General features: G+C 40.4%; 1 long non-coding RNA gene across 3 annotated transcripts; it reads left to right on the top strand.

Annotated features, from left to right (window-relative positions):
* The first annotated feature begins 1,847 nt into the window (after positions 1-1,847).
* LOC132663155 (uncharacterized) lies at positions 1,848-15,847 on the top strand. Of its 3 annotated transcripts, none has more exons than XR_009602934.3 (3): positions 1,848-2,037; positions 9,600-9,726; positions 10,352-15,847. It is a non-coding gene; the product is annotated as an uncharacterized LOC132663155 (long non-coding RNA). The 3 variants fall into 3 exon arrangements; XR_013551712.2 differs by having other exon boundaries at positions 9,600-9,711; XR_013551713.2 differs by having other exon boundaries at positions 9,600-9,704.
* Positions 15,848-16,086: the final 239 nt, after the last annotated feature.

Raw genomic sequence — 16,086 nt, forward strand, 5'->3', positions numbered from 1 at the left:
GGAAGGGAATACACAAAGACCCACTTTTGCATTTTTCACAGAAGTGGGTATTTAATAAATGATACCTATTAATATTATATTTGTATGAAAAGGATTGGCAAGCCGTGATTTAGAACATTCTCTTTCCAATTTCCCATCATCAAAATAATCACACTTCTCACATCCTCACTGGCAGATTTCACAGCTAGTGCGTTCAGGAAAAGTTATTTATTTGAATAACAAATTCTTTGCCCAATTCCCCAAACTGCACATTCCAGCAGGGTTATTATAGGTGGACAGAGTGGGGTGGATTGAGGAGATGTGGTGATGGGGGTCATAGAGCTAGCACGTGTGGGGCCCTTGCTGTGTTCCGGGCACCCCTTCATTCATCCTCGTCTTACAGATAAGAAAGCAGAAGCCCAGACAGGCTAGGGAACTTGCTCAAGGCCACACAGCTATCAGAGGCAGAGGCCAGATCTGAGTCAGCAGCCTGATTTCAGAATTTGTTGGTGTTAGTGCTCAAATGGAACAGAGGTATTTGGGGATAGCTCTTTGCTTGAGCTTGCCTCAGGCCTCTAATGTGTCACTTTTCATGGGTATAGGTTCCTTGCTCACAGTAGGTGCTTGACTAATGCATTCTGAATGAATGAAGAATCAGCGAATAAACACAGGAACACACGTAGTCTTCTGAAGACCCCTGTAAACAAGCCATTCAGTATGCCATGAGACTATACACTTTATAAGTGTGTAAGAGTGTGCTGTGCACAAGACTGTAAGGGATCGTAAAGAGAACCTATCATTCACTTTCAGCCCAGAACTCTAGGTAATGCTCAATCTGAGCATCTATTCTTGGCATACGTTTCCTTCTGTTAATTATATTAATATATGTGGAAGGCTGGCTAGCCCCCCACCAAACCTAGACTGTATTTCCCAGCTCCTTTTGCATCAAAGTGTGCTCTGACGTGGATTCTTGCCCCTGGACTGTGACTGGAATGATGAATGGTACTTTCTGGTTGTGGTGATTGAGACGTAGGTGTGTGCCTTCTCCCTCCTTTCATTTTCCTCATCTGCTGGCTGAAGGCAGGGGATCCAGAAGCCCCAGAGGGTGAGGACAGAGCCACAATGTGGAAGGAGCCTGGAGCCCTGGAAAACTGCACAGCAACTACCAACAATTGGTGTTGGATGTTCTCATGAGCCACACAACTTTTATTGAGGGAGGCCACTGAAATTTGGGGATTTATGACCGCTCTTTGCATAATTTTACTCAAAAGTCTGATTCCTTCTGAATGACCTCATATCCTTATAGGCATTTAGGTATACAGGTTGGTTTGTTTTATTGTTGATAACTTGTGAACGTATAATTAATAAAAAGCAGAGGCATAAGAAGGATGCCACAGAAGATCCTTCTCCCTCTCTAATTAAGGTATAGAAATAGTCTTTATAATTTACAAAGCAGATTTACCTGATTATCTAGCTCTTATAATTTAGTGGTGTATTTATCATTAAACAGGGGAGGAAATTAAAGTCCAGCTAAGGAGTTTCCCTCAGGTCACCCAGATGGCAATTCAGGGGCTGTGTGGGGACTCAAACCATGTCTGTCTGGCCATGTATCCTCTGCTTTTTTGTCACAATGCAGTAACAAATGTGCCATTCTCCGTGGATAAGTTCCCTTTCCGTAAATATGGTGTGTAAGATGGCTTTGACAAGCGTCCTGTCCTTTCCTTCTTTACACCTTTGTCTCTGCCAGGGTTTCTTTGGGATGGAGTACTCAAAGCTTGTGATTAAAAACAGCTGCAGAAACAAGAGGAAAACATCTTCTAAAAATAAGTAGCGCCTTGGAACACAGTGTGCCAGGACTTTTAGGAGGTGGATGGGGATGTGCCATGTAGAGCGGCCACAGGCAGAGCTCTGGTTTTCCGCACAAGGTGACTGTTTCTGTTGTGAGCTGCTCCCCGCAGACTCCGTGAACTCGATCTTAGGACCAGGGGCAGAAAACTTGGACTTATCTTTCACTAAGGAATGTGAACACTTCCTTCAGGAATTCAAACTGCTTCTAAGGTAGAGCGTACTTAGCCCACGGAGATAATGTAATTCAGTTATATGGTTGGTTCAAAAGTATTTAATGATACAGGAAAACGCTTACCAGAAAAAGAGTCAGGTCACAAAATAATATGATGCAAAATAGTATAATCAAGAATTTATTAAAATTTTATACAGTCACACACATGCTTGGCAAAAAGACTGAAAGAGAATACACCTCAGCACAGCAGGAGTTATTTCTGGATGATGAGAGATCAAAGTTGAAATTTATTTATTTTTGAATTCCTTTCTGTCATTTTTAATTTTTGTAAAATAAACATACACTATTTTTATAATCAGAAAAAAAACATTGTAGGACAGAAGTAGAGGTTGTTTTTCTTTCTGAATTGATTTAATTTTAAGGTTTTTGCTCATTTTCAAATTATAGCTTTGTTGGGAGATAAAAGAAAATTAAATAAGCTACAGGAATTTTGCCAAAAATGATAAATTGCTATTAATGTTATAAATTATATAAGTTATCAGATCAAAATTGAAAGCCAGCATAACAGGCTATTCATATAATACTCTACTTCAAATGTTCCCATTTATTTTGAATTGCCTAACCTGCTTTACAGAGTTCAGATAACATAGTTGTTTCATTTTGTCATTGTTAGGGTTTTGTTTTGGTTTGGCTTCCTAAACAAATGACACAAACAATAAATCCAACCCTCCACAGATAAAATTAAAAAGCAAACCAGATGACCAAGCATAGGTAGGTACCTTTGACAGAAAGTTAAGAACTGCATTTTCTAAAGTGTTATTTATAAGAAAATAATCATAGGTAAAATAATATAGGTAAATGAAGAAAAGAATATTTATAAGAAAATAATATTTATAAGAAAATAATCATAGGTAAAATAATCATAGGTAAAAATAACATAGAAAATAATATAGGTAAATGAAGAAAAGCCATAAGTGTATTTTGCTCCATAAAAACATAACAAACGAAATAGCAAATGAGTGTGAATCCTGACTAGCGATCCATGCGGTCATAGTATACACAGCTACGATAAGCCCCAAATGCTGACTAAAATAGTTGTGAAACTGGTCAATGTCTGGAGTCTCTGTAGTGATACTCATCGACAGACATCACGACCACTGTGACCCTTTCTTTTCATTGTCTCCACTGGGGAAGTCAGCTGTGCAGATAACTCAACCGAAGCAAAGGTTAAATGAAGACAAAATTTAACTCCAATATTTTCTCTGAGTGTAAGGAAAAAAATACCGGAAACAACCCAATGATCCACTGAATAGGAATGGAAGTAAATTCTGGCACCCCAACTTAATGCAATACAAGGCAATGATTATAATCACAACTATGAGGGCCACACCAAACTATTAAATATATTTATTATAAAGTACAAAATGTAAAAGAATATACAATTATATTCTGGCTATGATTGCTATTATTTCAGCATAAAATCACATGTACCTATGATCAGGGATGGAAAAGGAAGAGATAATGAAAGCAGTTGCATCTTGGTGAATTATAAACGGCCTTCCTCCTTTCTTAAACATCTAAAATATATATATTGTTTTGAATGTGTTTTTAAATTTTATTTTGAGAGAGTGTGAGCAAGGAAGGGGCAGAGAGAGAGAGAGAGAGAGAGAGAGAGGATCTGAAGTGGGCTCTGCACTGACAGCAGTGAGCTCAATGTGGGGCTCGAACTCACAAGCCGTGAGATCATGACCTGAGCCAAAGTCGGATGCTAACCGACTGAGCCACCCAGGTGCCCCTGAATGTGTGTTTCAATAAAAAGAAAGATTGATATTTCGCTCATCTCCATAAACAAAGAAAAATATTCTGAATGTGAGATCCTGTGAAGTTTGAGTTGATTTAATTCTGGTTTAGAAATAAAAAATGATAAAAAATGACTACCATTGATTAATTAAACAAATATTTATGGAGCTTCGTATTTGTCTTCTATGGCTGTGGTAACAAATCACCGCAAACTGAGATGCTTAAAATAACACATATCTATTGTTTTATGGTGCTGTAGGTCAAGAGTCAGACACAGGTCTCACTGGGCTAAGATCAAGCTGTTGGAAAAGCTGTGTTCTTTCTGGACTCTTAAGGGAAGAATCTGTTTTCTTGACTTTTCCAGTCTAGGGGCTGCCTGCATTTCTCGGCTCATTGCCCCTTCCTCCGTTTCAAAACCTCTGGCCGGTTGAGTCATATCACATCACTCCAACCCTCTCTTCTGCCTCTTCTTCTACCTTTAAGGAGTCATGTGATTAGTCGGGGCCCCCCAGGATAATCTTCTGATCTCCAGGCCAGCTGATTAGAACCTTAATGGCACCTGAAACTCCAGTTCCCTTTAGCCAAATAGGTAACCTATGAATTGCTATTCTGCCTGCCATAAGGTCCTACTCAGTTCTAGAGGTGATGCCAGCAGATGTTGGGGAAGTGGGGAGAGGGTCCAAAAATGAGGCTCATGGTCAAGAGTTGAGAATAACCATGTAGGAGAAGACCCACAATACAGTGTGGGCAGTGATTAGGGTAGTGGTAAATGGGGAGCACGGTGAGCTGGGGGACTCCAGGGAGGTTCACGGTGGACTGGCGTTTGGGCTGGGCCTACAAGGATAAGTAGGATTTGGATACAAAAAGATGGCCGAAGAAGCCAATGATATTTCAAGTAACAGATAACTAAATCAAAGCCAATGAACTAGCCATTTTTGTAATGGAAGCATAGTCACAGATTGACTTTCTAATTCAACCTCATGCATCAGAGCAAAAGGCGTGGAGACAAAAGGCAGCAGTGTTATAGGAAAAATTCGGAAGGCCTCTTCCAACTCCTCTTTAACTAACTTGGTCAGAACTGGTTTGCTTGTTTGTTTTATCAGCTGCTCAAATTCTCATTTTTCCTTACACAGCTTCCAAGGTGCCAGTTATGTAGTTCCCTTCCAAGAAAAGTAGCCTCTTAGTGATTTTTTATGGCTTACAAAGCTTTATGCTTTGAGCAGAACAAATTCTGCTGTTTTGATTGGACCAGCTGGAGCTAAAGGCTGCCTAACAGAGAAACGCCTACTTGGATGCCGATCATACAGTCCCATCAGATGGTACCTGCTCTGGGCAGTTGAACAGGAGAGACCAAGAGAATGCAGACACTGTAGGGAAGGGGGAGTAAGGGGTGGGCGAGGGAGGGAGGGAGGCTAGGTCAGCATTAGCCGAGGGCTACTATTGCGTCCTTCCGATACGGTTCCGTTATTGAAGGTTTCCTGAGCATGTATCTGTGCCTTGAAGTCAATGAAAATAGTGTCGGGCATGTTTTATGGAGGAATCCTGTGGCCTCACCAAACCTCTGAGTCTGTTGTGGCTGCAGGTTATTTTGGTTATTAAGATTTCCATATTGCTTTGATTATTCATGAGCTGGAGACAGTTCTTTGGGTAGCCAAGTGCTTCTCTTTTGTACCTTATCACACATAGCTCTTAATTTACTTATTTTCAGATAACCACTCATAGGGTTTTTTTCTTCTAAGTCCTGGATAGACTCTGTCTATCATATCACGTCATGTCACCTTACTGGTCTGGCTTCCCAAGGGTGAGGATGCTTCTGAACCCTTATGTCTAAAATCCAGAGGAGATAGCCCCTGGTGGCTGGTGGTGTTGTTATGGACTCTGCCTCAGTAATCAACTCTCTACAGCAAAACTGGAAAGATAGGTTAGAATAAACTAGATAGGGGCAGTCACAAGGGCCACTGAGTTACAAGGCAGGCAAACCCCCAAAGAAAGAAAATAGTAGAGGAGTTAATAAATTAATTCAGGAAAGAAGAAAAAAAACGTCACTAAAGGAAAGAAGACACCTTCAAATGGTATTATTAGTAGTTACTGTTATAAGATGGAATAAAATGGAAGCGGACGGAAGGATAGAGAAAAGAAATGGCTCACAGAACATGTCTCAGAGATTTAGAAACAGGAAGATTTTGGATCAACCCCTTTTTATAGTTATAAGCTTCAAGGAATTATAAAAAGAACACTAGAGACAATAACCAGCAAACTGGAAATCATTACCAGCCAACAAGAAGAAAAAGGAATTAGGTTCACAGAAAAGAGCATAAAGACCACCAGAGCCAAGAAACTCCATAAGCTGGGCTTTAAAACAAGAGACGGCCCTGAGGATAGGCAGAAGAGGAATGTTCCCCAAGGTATAGGTACATTTGAAGGAAGTGAAAGAGGAAATGGGGGGAAATAGGAAGAAAACAAAGAAAAATTCTTACAACACTGTTCCCAAAGAACTATTGTAGAAACAACTCAAGAAAATCTGCAAAAAGAAACCAAATAAAGGTGCACCCAGATAATTAGTGGCCAAAAATTCCTGAAGTCCGTGTGGAAAGAAAAGATCTTAACAACTTATGGAAAAAGAAAAACGTTATCCTGTACGGCTCAATTTAACAAAAAATATGCCATATTTAGCATCAGCCACTCTAGGAGAAAGCAGAACGCATGGTCCCTGAGTATATACACCCTGGTGAAACACCAACCAAAATAAAAGCCCAGACCCAGGTCAGGTTTCCAGCCAAAATATATCATCGCATTTAAAGAGAAGATTTTTGCACAGCTAGAAAGTCCACAAAAACTAATCCATCTTGGTTCTAAAAGAAGACATTCAGGAAAACGTATTCTTTTATTCCAGGAGGGGTTAAGACAAGGGCTGTGCTAGGTGGGGCCATCAACCATCCTGGACTGGCTGGGACAGGAAAGTTTCCTGAGATGTGAGACTTCTGGTGCTAACGCCAAGCCAGCCCTGAGCAAACTGGGGTAGGTTACCCAAGCACTAGCTTCTTCCATGTGATAACCCACCGAAGCTAATTGGGCTCAAATGGTCAGTTCCATTAAGAGAGAGTATTCTTTAAACTCCTCAGGTACTGCATCTTTAAATTTGTTGTTTTTCTCCTGCCTTCTAGGAAAATGTTCCTAAAATATTCAGCATTTGGTGCATTCACTCATCCAGTTAAATATTGATCGTGTGCTCTTTCATGCCTTGGGGTTGGTGTCTGGTTATAATGACAAATAAGCCCCCGCCTCCATGGGGCTCAGATACGAAGTGGAGAGCAGGGTATGTGGGGAACAAACACAACTATGCCTATAATTGGAAGCGTGATAGATGGTGTGAGGGAGAAGAACAGGGTGGTATGCTTGAGAGTGACATAGAAGATGTAATTTTGACCCGGGGAGAGGAGGCCTGGTCAGAAAAGCCCCTCTGAGGAAGTGGCCTGAAAGCAGAGACCTGAAGGATAGGAGAGGAGAGGAGCCAGATGAGGAGTCAGGCTGTAGTAGGGAAATGTGTGAGTGGGTGGAGAGGGAGGGCAGAGTGTTCCCAACAGAGGCAGAACATGCAAAGGCCCTGAGGCAGGAAGGAGCCTGGTGAGGTGAGGAGTTGAAAGAAGGCTGGCGTCTCTTTTCCATTAAGGGGAAAGAGGAATGCTTTGCCCTTCAGCTGCAAGAGCCAGGGGTACCAGGAGTGATGGTGGTAACAGTGATCCAAGCAGAGTTGGTGAGAGAGAGAGAGAGAGAGAGTCAGAGACAGAGACAGAAATGGGGGGGAAAGACCCAAGAAGCAAAGGCTAAAGATCAGTAGATAGTGATTCTTTTTGCCTGAACTTTTCTTATATCATCTAAAGAAATCGATATAACTGCCCCGGGGTCTCTCTGGTGAACACACATTATAAAAAGCTTTGGAACACAGATGGAAGCAGAAGCTTAGAAACGGAGCTGAAAATAAGAAATGACAGAGACTTAGAAGGATGAGTCGTGGAGGATAAAACCCTACTTAATCTGAGATTTGCAAAAACGATGAGAAAAAGAAATACAAAGGCTGTTTCTAGCTATGCTAAGTGCCAGAAGAAGGGGGAGTATTAAAATGTGAGCAACATTTTGGCTAGTGGATGGTCTCATGCCAAGAAGACCCAGATATGCCTCAATATTGCTTAATGGTTCCCTTCAGAGGCCCCCAGAGGAGAGATACCTGAGGGGTTCTGAGGTAGGAAAGCAGTGTTTTCTTGTGGAGCCTTTTTTTTTTAAAAGCATAAATGAATCCATAACCTGTTAATTACTCAGGATAAACCTGTAAGGAGGATTTTTCTATGCTTCTAAACTCTATCTTTGGACCTATTGAATGTTCTAAGTAAAATCCCTGTGAAAATGTTGAAAATGTGTTCTACAGTTTACAAGATGAAACAAAAGTGGGAGTCCTGTCTGAAATACTGGATTACACAAATTCATAATCAAACTGACAGGCTGGAAGGATGACCTACTAGAAGGATGGGATTTTAGCGACCATAGGCGGAGCCAGTGCGACAAAGAGGGGCCCAAGAGGGGCTGAAGAGGGGCCGAAGAGGCTTTTCTGTGCAGGGGTCCAGGCTGGGGCTGGTGGCGGCTGCCCAGGACCAGAGGGGCAGACAACGTATGCGCGCATACGTGGTGTGGCCTCTGCCTGGGTGACTCCGTTCATGCTGTCTTCATGCACCTGTTCTCGGAGCTCCTGTGTGCGCTCCCTTGTGGTGCAAGCCCAGGGTTGGGGCGCATGCGCCACTCCAGGTGCTTGCCATATTGTCTTTTGCGTCCAGAGGTGCAACACAAGTTTCCAGAAAACAAGGCCTAGAACTTTCCCTGCATGGTTAACTGAATCTCTGGGAGCCTCCATGCCCAACACGGAGTACCTATATAGAAAAATTTCAGAAAAGATTTTAGCCCGGAGGAAGTCAATCATGGCATGGACTTTAAAATAGAATTTGAATGTTGATGTGACCCGAAACTCTGAATTATCTCCATTCTTGCCATAACATTCTCACTAGGTTTTTATTTTATATGCTTGAAAGAAATGCTGAACAGTTTTATACGGCAAGACAATGGGCAGAAAGCCACTAACAAAGCCAAAGATCAGAGAGGGGGAGTTCAAGCAAATTGTCATCATTATTGAAAAGCAGCCTGGGTCATATGGTGCTAATGCTAAATAGAGCAGAGCACACAGACTTTGGAGTCAGAAAGACCTGAGTTTGAATCACGCTCTGCCACTTAGTGTCTGGCTTGGTGTTACGCTGTGTTAAGGGGGTCAGTGATACTTATTTCAGGAGGATTAAATGAGATGATGTATGAAGAGCATTTAGCACAGGGTTGGACACATAATAAATACTCACATTTATTACTATTGCTGTTATTATTATTGCTGTAATTTTAGGATGCATGAAATCGTGTTGAAAATCCTATCAACTGATTTAAAAAATCACTTTAATAATAGACCCAATAGGCAACCAAGCCATTAAATTCACAGGCCTGGTAAATATCTCCAGAAGCCAGCCAATTAAGTAGCATCCAATCAAATCATCTTTGTGAGTCAAGAGACCATTTCAACATCAGGCCTAGGCATCATGGACTGAATGTTTGTCCCCCCACCCCCACCCCAAATGCATATGTTGAAGTCCTAACCCCCAGTGTGGTAGTGTTGGGAGGTAATGTGAGAGACTCTACCTTCATGAATGGGATTAGTGTCCTTAGGAGAAGAGATGGGACAGAGCATGCTTCTCTCTCTGCTCTCTGCCAGGTGGAAGTACAATGAGAAGACACCCATCTGCAAACCAGGAAGTGGGCCCTCACCAGACACCAGATCTGATGGCACTTGATCTTGGACTTCCCAGCCTCCAGAACTGTGAGAAGTAAATGTTTGCTGTGTAAGCCACCTGGTATGTGGTAATTTCTTATAGTCGCCTGAACTGACTAAGACACTAACACAGTAGGAATCTAGAAAATAAAAAGACAACAATATTGGCCCAGTTGCTTAGAGGTGACAAATTTATGCAGTATTTAAGTATGTAAGAAACAACACTAGATAATATCACCTACTTAGAATATGCAAAGCTAGAATGTCTCTGCCAACAGGCAGACAACGAAGAGGTTTTAATGAAAAGAACAAATGGGATAAGATGACAACAAGGAAAAAGAAAAAGCTAATAATAGATTAAGAATTAATCTCAAAAAAGATGATGTTCACATAAAAATGAGCTAAAAAATGCACACTATTTCCACAACCAGAGAAATTAAATTAATTTATTAAAAATATCGATAGCATCTAAAGTCCCCCATGCCAGCAGAAGACATGCATAGAAGTATTGACAAGATTTTGCCATTGAGAGATTTTTTAAAGCAATTAAAAGTAATAATAACATGAAAAAAATATAGCTAACAAGAGCAGCAGTCTTAAACATGTGGAAATAGGTCAGAAAGGAGCCCAAATATAGAGAGAAGATATAACACAGCACATCTACCCATTTCCTAAGATGTACTTTTGTTTCATAGGAATTATGAATCCAGAAGTTCAAGACAGAAATAGAAAACCAAGAAAACGGATAACATTTACAACAAGTTGGGTGGTGGTCTCTTTAGATACGTGACTTAATAAATTGCAGGCATTTTATTTTTTGTTTTTTTTTCTTTTGCTTTAAAGAATACAAGACAACGGCATAGAAATCCAAATATAAAATCGATGTTGAGAGATTTATTCACCTTTCAAGCATGACCAGAAGGATCTTCCTAAGTCATATATCATTTTGACCTTAAAGAAATCTGAAAGCTCTCCAGTGAATGTAGGAGAAAGTTTAAACTCCAAGGTTCATTGCTCATCTCTGGGTAGAAGCAGATGCCCCGAGTCAGGCTTGCCTGGATGGAAACAGGCTCCATCACTGATGGGTGATAATTGTTTGGATTGGGACAAGTTACTCTTTCATCCTTAGTTTATTATCTGTGACATAAGGACAGTCGTGTGTAGTAGCACAGTGCCTGGTGTGTGGTGAGCTCACAGAACAACTGCCAATATCACATGGATCTCTCTGCACGGTTAGTCTTCTCTTCCTGTACGTATCCTTCTTCCAGAAGAATAGCCATTCCCTGAATACACCCCATCATCTCCTGCCTCTGTCTTTAATCCGATATTTGTAAAAGAAACTGAGGCTTGTTAAGCTCACAAATAGAGCCTCAGAACCTGGATTTGAACTCAGTTTTGGGGGATAGCTGACTCCTGCCTTATGCCACTTCTCCTTCCCATTTTATGCTCACTTTCACTTTGATGGACAAGCTTGTATCAGAACAATCCCCTTTCAAGAACAAGTAGGAGAAAATAGCTGTTTAAAGTTGTTGATGAGCTACCAAGGAACCAGGGTTTGGAGTGTCAAGGTCCTCGAAACAAGGAAGGCTCATTGAGATGAGGCTGCCATTTGACATTGCTTTTTCTCTTGAAGCATTTGCTGCTTCATAAGAGGAACTAAACAGGTGGAGGCCTCTTCCTCACTCATGGATTAGGAGACTCAATATTATCACTTCTTGTCAAATTAGTTTATAGATTATTATAAGCCTAATCAAAATGTCAGCAGATGTGTGTGTGTGTGTGTGTGTGTGTGTGTGTGTGTATGGAAATTAACAAGCTGCTTCCAAAATTTATATGGAGACACAGAGCACAGAGAATACCTAAGAATACCTAATGTAGTCTTGAAGAATGAAATTGGAAGGCTTACATTTCCAGCTAAAGCTATAGTAATTGCAAGAGTAATATTGGTAAAAGACACATAAAGGAACCAGTGGTACAGAATAGAAAATCCAGATATAGACCAACACTTGTCCAGTCACCTGGTTTATGACAAAGGGGACACTGGGTACAATAAGAAAAAATTGTCTTCAATACATGACTCTGTATCAATAGGATATTCATATGGAAGAAATCTGAATCTTGTCACCCACTTCACACCTTACACAAAAATCACCTCCAAGTGGATTATAGCTACAAATGTTAAAATTTAAAGCTTCTAGAAGTATGACATAGATTATATTAATGACTTTGGAGTAGACAAAGAGTTATTAAATATTAGGATGAAAGCAGCACTAAACAAAAAGAAAATCTTACAAAATTGGACTATATGAAAACTAAGAACTTCTGTTCATCAAATATACTATTAAGAATTAAGAAAGTGAGGGGTGCCTGGGTGGCTCAGTCGGTTGAGCGTCCAACTTCAGCTCAGGTCATGATCTCCCAGTTTGTGAGTTCAAGCCCCACATTGGGCTTGCTGCTGTCAGTACAGAGTCTGCTTTGGATCCTCTGTCCCCCTCTTTCTGCCCTTCCCCTGCTTGTGCTCTCTTAAACATAAACAAACATTTTAAAAAAAAGAAGAACGTGAAAAGCAAACCACTAAATGGGAGAAGACATTGCAATACATGTATTGACAATGAACTTGTGTCCAGAATATAAAAGCAACATACACAGGCAATCAAAAAAGAGGCAATCCAATCTTTTAAAAATGCAAGACACCTAGGGGCACGTGGGTGACTCAGTCAGTTGAGTGTCTAACTCTTGATTTTGGCTCAGGTCATGATCCCAGGGTCCTGGGATTGAGCCTTGTGTTTCTGCATTGAGCATGGAGCCTGCTTGGGATTCCGTCTCTCTCACTCCCTCTGCCCCTCTCCCTGGCTCGTGTGCTCTCTCTCTCTCTCTCTAAAAAAAAATTAAAAATAAATAAATAAAAATGCAAGAAACCTTGAACAGAACTCCAAAAGAGAAGATATGTAAATGGCCCAATAAAAATATGAAAAAGGGTTTAGGATCATTAGTCATCATGAAAGTGGAAATTAAAATTAAAAAGAGATAACACTACACTCACTAAAATGGCTAATCTAAAACACTGATAATAGCACATGTTGGGGAGGATGTGGAACACTGGACCTCTCATACATTGCTGAGAGAGGTGTAAACTGGAGGTTGAGCCTTTGAAATTACTGATATTCAGCTTTGACCTGCAAAGATTACAATTTCCTAGGGTGCAAGCAAATACAACTACTTTGGAAAACTGCTTATCAGCAAGTACTACAGCCGAATATACACATAGCTTATGACCCAGTAACAATTTTACTCTTAGGTATAAATCCAACAGAAATGTGTGAATGTGGGAGTCAGAAAATACGATCAGGGATGTTCACAGCACTGCTATTTGTAGTAGCTTAAACCCATAAAACACTCAAATATCCATCATCAGTTGAACAAAAAAAAAAAAAAAGAGAGAGAGAGAGAGAGAAATTGTGACATTGATTCAATGCAATACTCTTCAATAATGAAAATGAATAAGCTACAGCTATAGGTGACCATGTAGAGGAATAAAATACACATAATATTGAGTGAAAGGAACCAGACACAAAAGGATGCATACTGTATTAAGTTCAAAAACAGTCAAAACTAATCTCTGGTGACAGAAGACAGAATACTGGTCACCTTTGGGAAGGGGGCATTATTGGTTGGGAGGGGGACTAGGAGGGATTCTGGGGTGCTTCCTGATCTGTCTAGATGTGAAAACCCATTCAACTGTACACTTAGGCTTCATGCATTTAAAAAATACACACATACTTAAATTAGTTAATTAATATTATTTAATTACAAATCAGGGGTGAGAGAGCCTAAAACAGTGGGGTGGGCAAGTCATCATCAGGGATTCCAGGAGAAAATGGCCCTGTAGGTATTTCGAGCCCCAAGGTCAACTACAGTAGAGTCGATGTGAAAGTAGGCAGAGAGGACTGGAGGAAGCCCTGTACCGCCCCTTCCAGCTCTCCATGTCTGCGTGTCCTTCAGAGGGAAGGACCATGTTTCCCTGAGCTCTAGTGGAGGACTCAGAGCTACCAGAAAGGCCACGTCATTTGCTATTTGTACTCATGTCCTGCATTCTACCTGCTCAATGGGTAATGGTGAACACTAAAAACTGAAACCTCTAAACAAAAACAAAAACAAAACAAACACAAAAAAACCGAGCCCTCTACGTTTAGGCTCTTTGAGGCCCGTACGTTTTTCTTCTCCACCCAAAACTTGGCTTTTGAAAATGAAATTCTTGATTCTCACAGATCCTAATTTGGAAGTTAAAGTTTGAACTAACATCTTTTCTCTCTGCATTGCAGCTTTAACAGTCTTATTCTCCACAAGGCAATGGCCTTCTGGCTGAAAAGGACAAATCTGATGTGGGGAAAAGCAAAGCACCTTAAAATGCTTTAAGGGGCGCCTGAATGGCTCAGTTGGTTAAGCATCCGACCTCAGCTCAGGTCATGATCTCGCCGTTTGTGAGTTTGAGCCCCACATTGGGGTCTGTGCTGACAGCTCAGAGCCTGAAGCCTGCTTCCAATTCTGTGTCTCCCTCTCTCTCTGCCCCTCCCCTGCTCACTCTCTGTCTCTCAAAAATTAATAAACATTAAAAATTTTTTAAATCCTTTAAAATGTTGTCTTGGCACATTAACTTTCATTTTTATTCAATAATAGGTGGGGAGCTCTCAGGGGTCTCTTTTATAATGGTAGTAATCCTGCTTATGAGGATCCACCCTCATGACCTAATCACCTCCCAGAGACTGCATCTCCAAATACCATCACATTGGAGATTAGGATTTCAACATATGAATTAAAAAACATTTTTTTAAATGTTTAGTTTTGAAAGAGAGAGAGAGAGAGAGACAGAGAGTGAGTGGGGGAGGAGCAGAGAGAGAAGGAGACACAGGATCCAAAGCAGACTCCAGGCTCTGAGCTATCAGCACAGAGCCTGATATGGGACTCGAACCCACAAACTGTGAGATCATGACCTGAGCTGAAGTCAGGCGCTCAACCAACTGAGCCACCCAAGTGTCCCTCAACATATGAATCTTTGAGAGACTCAAACGTTCAGTCCATGACAGGTACTGACATCACAATGTGTGAAGTATGCTTGAAAAAGCTGTGTGTTTTAGTAAAAACAAAGCAAAACCAAAAAACCCAACAAACCCCCAAACTTCAGGAGAAATATCAGTTGACTTCAAATATCTAAAAGGTTGTCCCTTCTCAGTATTTTTAATTATACTTGCACATGTGTTTTGGGTTATATTACCTCATGTACATTTTTGGGTAAGAATGGACAGTACTACATCTTCAAGCAAATACAATACAATTCAATTCTTTATGTTGACCAGATTGACCTGCTCAACATACTCCTTTAAGTTAAAAATTTGCATTTTTCATTTTCAAATAAAATTTCAAATCAAATAAAAGCAGTGGCTCATTTTATTGAGGCAACTATATGTGTATTGCTGAAGAACTTACTGCTGAAGAACAGATTACAAAAGCTTGTTTGCTTCTTTAAATGGCTTTACATAATAGCTGTTTTCTGCTCAGCGCAGTACAGAAAATACATCCTTAAAACTAATATATAGAATTGGAGACCATTCACTATCCATATTTGCTTCAATCAACTTTGGAAAATAAAATCTCCACATTGAATTTTTTGTTGATGAAGCTGCAAAGTGAATTTTGGTAAACAAAACAACAATAAAAGTCTATGAAAATGTGCATTTATATGATAAAAATAAAACCTTTATCTATCTGAATCATGGAAAAAAGGGATTATGGTTCTTTTTTATGGAAATAATCCCCCCCTTACAGAAAGAAATGTGTATTGGTTACTTGCATTTTTCTGGCTGGTGTTTTCTCTCATGAAATTGATCAGATATAGATCAAATTTTTTAAGTGATCACAAATTCAAGGATCAAAGAATAGTAGGAAAGAGACCAACTTTGGTGCATGCTCAGCTGAAGTGATTAAAACTTAAAACATCTTTGGTTTCACAGGCTTTGCATAAGAATGTTACACGGATCTCCATTTAGTTGCTTAAATAACATCCATCCTGATGCCCAATTACTTGCAACAAAATTTCTGGTCAGTACTTTAGTAGATCTCTCAAAAGTACCTATAACACTTGATTGCAAAGTTCTTATGTTTGAGAGACAGAAGACAAACCATGCCTTTAAGATGTCATCTGAACATAAATAAAATCTTGGCATTTGACATTTTTATCATTATTCAGTACAGGGGTCCCAGTTCTATTCTGTCTGTCCTAGTCCATCTCATCCCATCCCATCCCCCTTCACTTTGCTCCACTTGTTCTGTTAAGATTCGCTGATCCTTGGCCTTCTACTGTGCACTTCAACCTTTCAACACAGAGTGTCCCTCTTCAATAGGAAATTATGGGTCAGGGTGGTGGTGGTAGTGG

This window comes from Panthera onca, chromosome D4 (genome assembly GCF_046562875.1).
Source record: "Panthera onca isolate mPanOnc1 chromosome D4, mPanOnc1 haplotype 2, whole genome shotgun sequence".
Taxonomy (NCBI): Eukaryota; Metazoa; Chordata; class Mammalia; order Carnivora; family Felidae; genus Panthera; species Panthera onca.